The sequence below is a fragment of the Sturnus vulgaris genome, chromosome 2, assembly GCF_052056855.1.
Source record: "Sturnus vulgaris isolate bStuVul1 chromosome 2, bStuVul1.hap1, whole genome shotgun sequence".
In the NCBI taxonomy this organism is placed as follows: domain Eukaryota; kingdom Metazoa; phylum Chordata; class Aves; order Passeriformes; family Sturnidae; genus Sturnus; species Sturnus vulgaris.
The window spans coordinates 21,583,401-21,591,297 of record NC_142244.1 but is presented as its reverse complement, the minus strand read 5'-3'; the positions used below and the strand labels follow the sequence as shown (position 1 = coordinate 21,591,297).

At 55.5% G+C, this 7,897-nt stretch overlaps 2 long non-coding RNA genes across 3 annotated transcripts; one reads left to right on the top strand and one right to left on the bottom strand.

Annotated features, from left to right (window-relative positions):
• Positions 1 to 2,591: 2,591 nt before the first annotated feature.
• LOC148224664 (uncharacterized) lies at positions 2,592 to 5,646 on the bottom strand. 2 transcript variants are annotated; one of them, XR_015801175.1, is made up of 3 exons: positions 5,239 to 5,646; positions 4,478 to 4,576; positions 2,592 to 2,912 (listed from the first exon to the last, which is right to left on the bottom strand). It is a non-coding gene; the product is annotated as an uncharacterized LOC148224664 (long non-coding RNA). The 2 variants fall into 2 exon arrangements; XR_015801176.1 differs by having other exon boundaries at positions 2,592 to 2,959; positions 5,239 to 5,634.
• On the top strand, positions 2,701 to 4,135 carry LOC148224665 (uncharacterized). Its single transcript, XR_015801177.1, has 2 exons — positions 2,701 to 2,839; positions 3,166 to 4,135. It is a non-coding gene; the product is annotated as an uncharacterized LOC148224665 (long non-coding RNA).
• Positions 5,647 to 7,897: the final 2,251 nt, after the last annotated feature.

Genomic DNA, 7,897 nt, shown 5'->3' with positions numbered 1-7,897 from the left:
GATTTTCCAGGGGATTCCGGGGGTTTATCCAGGGTATTCCGGGGGGTTATCCCGGGGATTCCGGGGTCTCCTCTGGAACTGCTTAAGCGGTTCCTGCTCCCCGTAGGTCTCCTTGTGCCGCTGCAGCTCATTCCGCTGCCGTCGTAGCCGCGGGGGCATCTCCAGGAGACAGGGACCGGGATGGAGCACCCGGACCGGGGACAGGGACCGGGACCGGGATGGAGGACCGGGACCGGGACGGGACCGGGACCGGGACCGGGACCAAGGACATGGACCGGGACCGGGATCGGGGATCAGGACCAGGGAACAGGGTCCGGGATTGGGGACGGGGATGGGGGACAGGGACCGGGATCGGGGACCTGGATCGGGGACAGGAACCGGGACCGGGACCGGGACCGGGACCGGGACTGGGGATGGGGACCGGGGAACTGGGACCGGGAATGGGATCGGGGACCGGGTCCAGGGACAGGGACCGGGACAGGGATCGGGGACCAGGACACTGGACAGGGACCGGGACTGGGATTGGGGACCGGGACCGGGGCCAGGGACCAGGACCGGGATCGGGGACCAGGACACTGGACAGGGACCGGGACTGGGATTGGGGACCGGGACCAGGGCCAGGGACCGGGACCAGGATGGGGAACTGTGACCATGAGCGGGATCAAGGACCGGGATCGGGATCAGGGACCGGGACCAGGGGACCGGGATACGGGGCCAGGGACAGGGACCGGGACAGCGATCGGGGAGCAGGACCGGGAACAGGGACCAGGACCGGGATGGGGAACTGGGACAGGGACTGGGATCGGGGACCAGGATGGGGGACTGGGACAGGGACCGGGATCGGGGACTTGGACCGGGGAAAGGGACGGGGAGCGGGATCGGGGACCGGGACCGGGAGACGGGGACCGGGACCGGGAGACAGGGACCGGGACCGGGACCAGGATCGCGGACGGGGACCTGGGACAGGGACCGACACCGGGATCAGGGACCGGGACCAGGTACAGGGACCGGGACCGGGATCGGGGACCGGGACCAGGGACAGGGACCGGGATCGGAGACCGGGACCGGGGACTGGGACCGGGATTGGGGACTGGGACCAGGACCGTGATCGGGTTCCGGGACGGGGAACTGGGACTGGGACCGGGACCGGGGACTGGGACCGGGACTGCGATCGGCACCGCCCCCCGAACCGCTCCTGGAACCGCTCCCGGGGCTACCCCGGCACCGCGACCGGGAACGCCCCCGGCACCGCTTCAGCACCGCCCCCGGTACCGCCCCGAGTACCGCCCCGGCACCGCCCGCGGAACCGCTCCCGGAACCGCTTCCGGGGCTGCCCCGGCACCGCGACCGGGAACGCCCCCGGCACCGCCCCTACACCGCCCTCTGCACCGCACCCGGGGCGGGCCGCCGAGCGCACGCGATGACGCGCGGGGCGGTGACGCGCTTCATGCCAGGAGCCGGGCCCGGGTGCGACGAAGACGGGAGCGGGCCGACCCGATACCGCGCGGGGCCGCGGGCCCATGCGGAGCCCGGCCCGCTGGGGAGGGGCCGCCAATGGCACCGGGGCTTCTGCTTCGGCTTCTGTCCGTGTCGGCGGGGAGGCCCCAGCCAGCGGTGCCCCTCTCCCTCGGCGACACGGGCGCTGCATCGCCGCGGACAGCAGGGGGCGCACGGGTACCGATACTGCCGTGGGGCCCGGCGCTGCTCTCCTGCTCCGCCGCCAGGCGGCGCTGCGCTGCCGTCCTGCCGCGCCTCCGGGCACGCTCGGTTTCCTCGGGGCCCTCGGGACCGGCCGGGACGCGGGGACTGCCCGTGCGGACCCGGGGACCCCGGGCCTCGCCTGTCCCGCCGGTGCGGAGGCGGGGGATGCTTTATGGGACTGCCCGAGCTGGCGGTGCCGGGTCTGGGGCGTTGGGGGCGCGCCTTGGGGGGCTGCGGGTGCGCTCGTTTCCTCTTCTGCATGGCCTTGTGTGTGAGCATCTGTCGTTGAGACTGCTCTTGGAGAGTCAAACCCCTCCTACTAACTGGTCTCAGGAGCCTGGCAGGGTGAGTTTTGTTTCACAGGGGAAAGGGCCACTGGTCGTGTCCAGAGACCTGTGCACCCAGCCAGGTTTCTGCCTGATAAAATTCCAAATGGATGAGGATTTCTCCCAGCCCCAAGCTGCCCCCACCTGTAACCCTGGCTGCCTTTGGGGTGCCCAAAGCCTCCTCTGTGCAGATCTCAGGAACCTGGGAGGGGTGAACGATGTTGCACAGGGAAAAACCCCACAGATTTTATCTCTGGGCCTGGGGCCAGGAGCAGGCATTTGCGTGCTATAATTCCAGAAGGAGCACGGTGTCTCCAGACCCAAGCCGCATCCAGCTGTGACCCAGCTGCTCTTGGAGTGCCAAAAGCCTCCTCGTAGCTGATCTCAGGAACCCTGGAAGGGTGAGTTTGGTTTCACAGGGAAAAGGCCTCAGTTTGTGTCCAGAGATCAAATAAGGGACTCTGCTTTTCCTCTAGTTCTCCTTCCTGTTTTCACCTGGGCTAGAAGGATGGGCATGGCCTGTATTTCTCATATCAAAGTGATGTTACTAAATTTGTCCAGAAGTTCTGATTATTATTTTTATTAGTAGTAGTAATTTTCTGATAGAAAACACTCTCATTTTGCCTTTCCCACGTTGTTTCCAGGTGCTGCCCAGGATGGACATCTGTGGTCTCAGACAGTGATTCCCGAGGAGCAAGGAAAGCCTTTTCCTCACCTGCACAGTTCAGGTGGATGGGACAGAATTGGTGTGGCCTGACAAGGCAGGAAAAGCTGTCTGTGTTCTGGAGTGCCTTGAAAGCTTTCTCCGTCAGGTTTGGAAGGGGTTTCTCTTTGGGATTTCTTGTGATGCAGCACCACGGGTATCCCTTTGTGCCAAGTCCAGTGCTAAAGGATTGAAGAACTGACAAGTGAGGTCTGGGATGAAAATGCCTCTAATAAAATTAAGCAAAGAATACAATAAGAGAAATGAGCATCCTTTTAATGTCTGAAATAGTTAGGAATAAAAATGCTGGAAAAGGGCACTCTGAATTGGCGTCACTTGTCATGGATACAACCCCAGAGTGAGGAATCAGAGCAGAAGTTGAGAGCTGGAATCCTTCTGCAGTCGACTTAATTTTCTTTTCCTCCTCTCTTTCAGGACAGGAAGAATCACGACTCTCCTGGCATCTTTGCCAAGAGCTGTGGTGTTTGATCAGCCAAAGCCCAGAGGCTTCAGCACCAGAGGTCTGAGCCTGGAGGGCTCCTGGTGCTGCCCGTGCTGTGGGCTATGTCAGAGGATGCAGGGTTCCTCTTTGCCTCCCTGCTGGGATTAACTGCCATGGGAATGTGGGATCTGGGTGAAACTCCAGCTCTCCTGGTGTTCAGGGGAGCAAGGTCTGAGGGACTCCTCTCTGGGGATGTGCGGTGAAGGACTGAATAGTGTGGAAGGAGAGTATTTATAAACTGTATCACTGTTTCTCCCAAAATTGGGGTGGAGCACTGATGGGGGCGGTTGGGTTTGGTCTGGGCCTGTTATTCTTTGTGCAATTTTTAAATTCTCTTGTATGATTTACTGTCCGGTATCTTTCTAACAAAAGCTGACATAAATTTAGATTAAGGATTAGAACTTGGCTCCATTCATTGCAAACATTTGACAAGGCTGGAGGACTGGGGTGGTGACTGCTCTCAGGAAAGGTTACTTATTAATACTGTGTCAGATTTCCCGCAGTGACTGTCAGGCCTGCATGGCTGTGAGTTCGTGCTCTTCTCACTGGGGAAATAAGTTCAGCAAAATTAGAAATGTTAGAAAAATCCAGCCAAAAATTCCACCTCTGTACCCCCTAAGTTTTCCCAGTTTTTCCCAGCTAGGAGCTGCACAGAAGTCAGGCAGGGGAAGTGACAACAGGGAACAGCTGAAAAATTCAAAGGCACAAAGAGGAAAGGGGAAAGGTTTCAGAAAACAATTCTATGGTCTAAGAATAATTTCTGATTCCCTACTGAGAAGAACACGAACTCACAGCCATTCAGGCCTGACAGTCCCCTGCAGTGAGAGCTCAGCACACATCCACAGAGGCAAGTCCAGCATCTTAAATGAAAAAATAAAAATAAAAACCAGAAGAAAAAGGTGATTTCTTTTGCTTCAGAGTTATTTCAAGTTCTTAAAGCCCAAGCAACATTTGCTCTCGATTTTGGTTGGGTGAATCATGAGCAGTGGGCACGGGTCATGCCATTCATTGAGCAGAAAACCCGGGGTCATTTAGAGGGGACACAAGAACTGTTTGTGTAGCGACCTCGGGCTGCAGAGGGGCAGGAGAAAGGCCAAGGGAGCTCCCTGGGGCCACCAGGGCCTGTGGGGAACAGAATGGACGCTTGGATGATCAGTGGAGGTGAGGAGTGGATCTGAGTTCATCTACAGGGAAATAAGGAGGGGATACTCTGGAGTGAAAAGCTGAGGTGATGAGTTCACCCACCTGGGCACGAGTTGTGTTTGCACAAAGTGGGACCAGAGGTGAAGGTCAATCCAAAGTCGATCCTGTTTGACCTCTGAATTCCAGGATAAGTTTTACAAGCTGCCAAATGAGGGAGTAAAAATACACAAAAATGAAACCGAGAGCATTCATGAGGTTCCTGGGAGTCCATTACACTGTTGTCATAGAATTCTTAATGAGTTTTGAGCTTTTAATGACAACAATTCAGTACTTTCTTTGGATTACTCACTGTGTAGGATTTGGGGTTTATCTGGATTTTAAAGGCATCGTGGTGGCCCTGACACTGCTCAGGAGCTGGTAGGAAAAGCAGGGTCAGAGCTCCTGGCAGGCACAGGGTGTTTTTCCCAGAGTGGATTGTGGAGGAATTGTTTGGGACTTGGATTGTCCCTCTGGGTGATGCCAGTTGCTGTGATTTGTGTAATTCCATACATTTAACTCCCAATACTTCCCAGCCCAGGGGCTTGAGCTGACAGGGCAGCACACAGATTGTTCTCTGTGCTGTGCCCCGATTTGGGGTTGGCTGTCAGCTTTGCTAGCTCCCGTGAATTATGCCCATAGCCCCGAATTCCCTGCTCAATTCCCACTGCCATAACCTCACAGCGCCTCATGGAGTGGGGATATACTGTGGCAGGAAGCTCAGCAGCATCGGCACAGGGACAGGTGTATATTCCAAAGAATTTGCTGTTTCAAACCCTCATCCCCCAGCCCCGCCGATGTCCCTGGGGGGCACTTGACAGAGTTACCTGGATTTCAGCTGATTTCACCCCCCCGAGCTCGGGCTCCAGGTGATCTTTTCAAGCAGGAGAAGGCAGGGGCCGGAGGCGCTCGTGGCCCGTGCCGAGGCAGTCCCTGGGGCCACGAGAGGACATCTCTCCCTGCAGAATTTCAGTTCTTTCCAGAGCCTCAGCAGTGACAGAGGAAAAAGAGGAAGATGAGGAGGAGGAAGAAGGGGGAGAGGGTTTGAGAGGAGGGGAAGCCCAAATCCGTGCTGTGTGCGGAGCTCCGACAGCACGCTGCAGCCCGCAGCTCAGTGTGAGCACGGGGCAGAGGAGGCGATTTCTGGGCATTCAATCACCCTGAGGCGGGCCCGGCACCGCCCCTGCAGCACCGTCCCCAGCACAGCTCGGTACCGCTCCGGGATCACCCGGCCCCGCCCCCGGTGCCGCCTGGGACCACTGGGGACCGCCCCTAAAGCACCGCCCCGGCCCCGCCCGGTCCCGTCCCCGGGACCTCCGTGCCCCGCCTCGCCAAGCCCCGGCTCCGCCCCGAGCCTGCCCGGGCTGCGCCGGGACCATCGCTGGCCGCCCCGCCCCTCTTCCCCGGGCCGAAGCGGGCTGAAGGAGATGTCCGCACGATTGGAAACGCCGCCGAAAATCGCACCCGTGGGATCGGTGTCGGCGTCGTGCGCAGGCATCCCACTAGAGCGAGCGGGCTCCTTGCTGTGCCACCCTCCTTTTGCAGCCAGAGTTAGAAGGTCGGGGAGCGACACCCGAGCCGCCATCTTGGGAGAGGCAGGCGCGCAGTACCGCGCTCTGCCCACAGGGTGGCGCTTGGGAGACAGGCAAGGGATGGAATCAAGGAGTGTCCCAATCCTTGAGGAAATCCCCCGGAATGAACGCCCCAAAAAACCCCGACCAGAACTGAGAAACCTCCTGCCTCTGTATGAGTGCAAAGGGTGTGCAAGGAGTGTGCAAATAGTGTGCATTAGCAATCGATCGGCAGGCATTGGAAATCGATCGCCGAGCTAATCGATCGGCAGGCGCGATCAATCGATCGCCGAGCTAATCGATCGGCAGGCGCGATCAATCGATCGCCGAGCTAATCGATCGGCAGGCATTAGCAATCGATCGCCGATCTAATCGATCGGCAGGCGCGATCAATCGATCGCCGAGCTAATCGATCGGCAGGCATTAGCAATCGAACGCCGATATAATTGATCGGCAGGCATTAGCAATCGATCGCCGATATAATCGATCGGCAGGCGCGATCAATCGATCGCCGATCTAATCCATAGGCACGCATTAGCTATCGATCGCCAATCTGATTTTTCCCGCCATTTTTCATGGATTTTTTCCCCCCATTTCTTACTGATTTTTCCCCAATTTCTCATGCATTTTTTCCCGCAATTTTCGTGGATTTTTTCCCATATTTTCCCCATTTCTCACTGATTTTTTTCCCCCATTTCTCAATGATTTGTTTCCCCAATTTATTAAAGATTTTTTTCCCCATTTCACCATGATGTTTCCCCCATTTCTCACTGATTTTTTCCCCCATTTCTCACTGATTTTTTCCCCCCATTTTTCCATGGATATTTCCCGATTTTCCCCCCCATTGCTCACTGATTTTTGCCCCCATTTCTCTCTGAATTTTCCCCCCATTTTCCATGCATTTTTCCCCCCATTAATCACTGATTTTTTTCCCCATTTATCACTGATATTTGCCCCCATTTCTCTCTGAATTTTTCCTTCCATTTTTCATGCATTTTTCCGCCCATTAATCACTGATTTTCTCCCCATTTATCACTGATTATTGCCCCCATTTTTCATCGACTTTTCCCCCATTTACCACTGATTTTTCCCCCATTTCTCGCTGATTTTGTCCCAAATTTTCCCCCATTTCTCATTGATTTTTTTCCCTGTTTCTCACTGATTTTTCCCCCATTTCTTAATGACTTTTCCCGCCATTCGTCACGGATTTTTTCCCCCATTTCTCACTGATTTTTTCCCCATTTCTCAATTATTTTTTCCCCCACTTTCCCCCGTTTCTCACTGATTTATTCCCCCATTTTTCATGGATTTTTTTTCCCCCATTTCTCACTGATTTTTTTCCCCATTTTTCAAAGATTCCCCCCCCCGTTTTTCACTGATTTTTCTCCATTTCTCACTGATTTTCCCACCATTTTTCATGTGGTTTTTTTCCATTTCTCACTGATGTTTTACCCCATTCTTATTACCATTCTCATAGCTCTATTTTATATTATACATATTCTTATATTTGCATTATTTCTGTTATACACTAGATTTTTCATAGATATTTGCTACTTATATTTCATTATATTTTACATGTATACCAATCTATTTCTATTCTTTATATTTTATTTTTATATTAGCTATAAAAACCGTGCCTCTACCCAAATAAAAAGCATTTAAACATTCCTTTTAGACTATATTTAGGTATTTTTTATGGTTCTGTTTTTCATGCATTCTACACCCACCCCTCCCTCTCAATGTTCCGGCACCCAGCATGACCCCCCCCGCCCCCCCATGCCCGACTCACCTGCTCCTCCAGCGCAGCCCGGCTCCCTTTCCCAGGGACCTTGGGGTGCCCCAAACCACGTCGGAGCCCCCAGTCTCCACACCCTCCCCCTCCATAGGGAACGGGAATGGGATGGGGAGCACACAG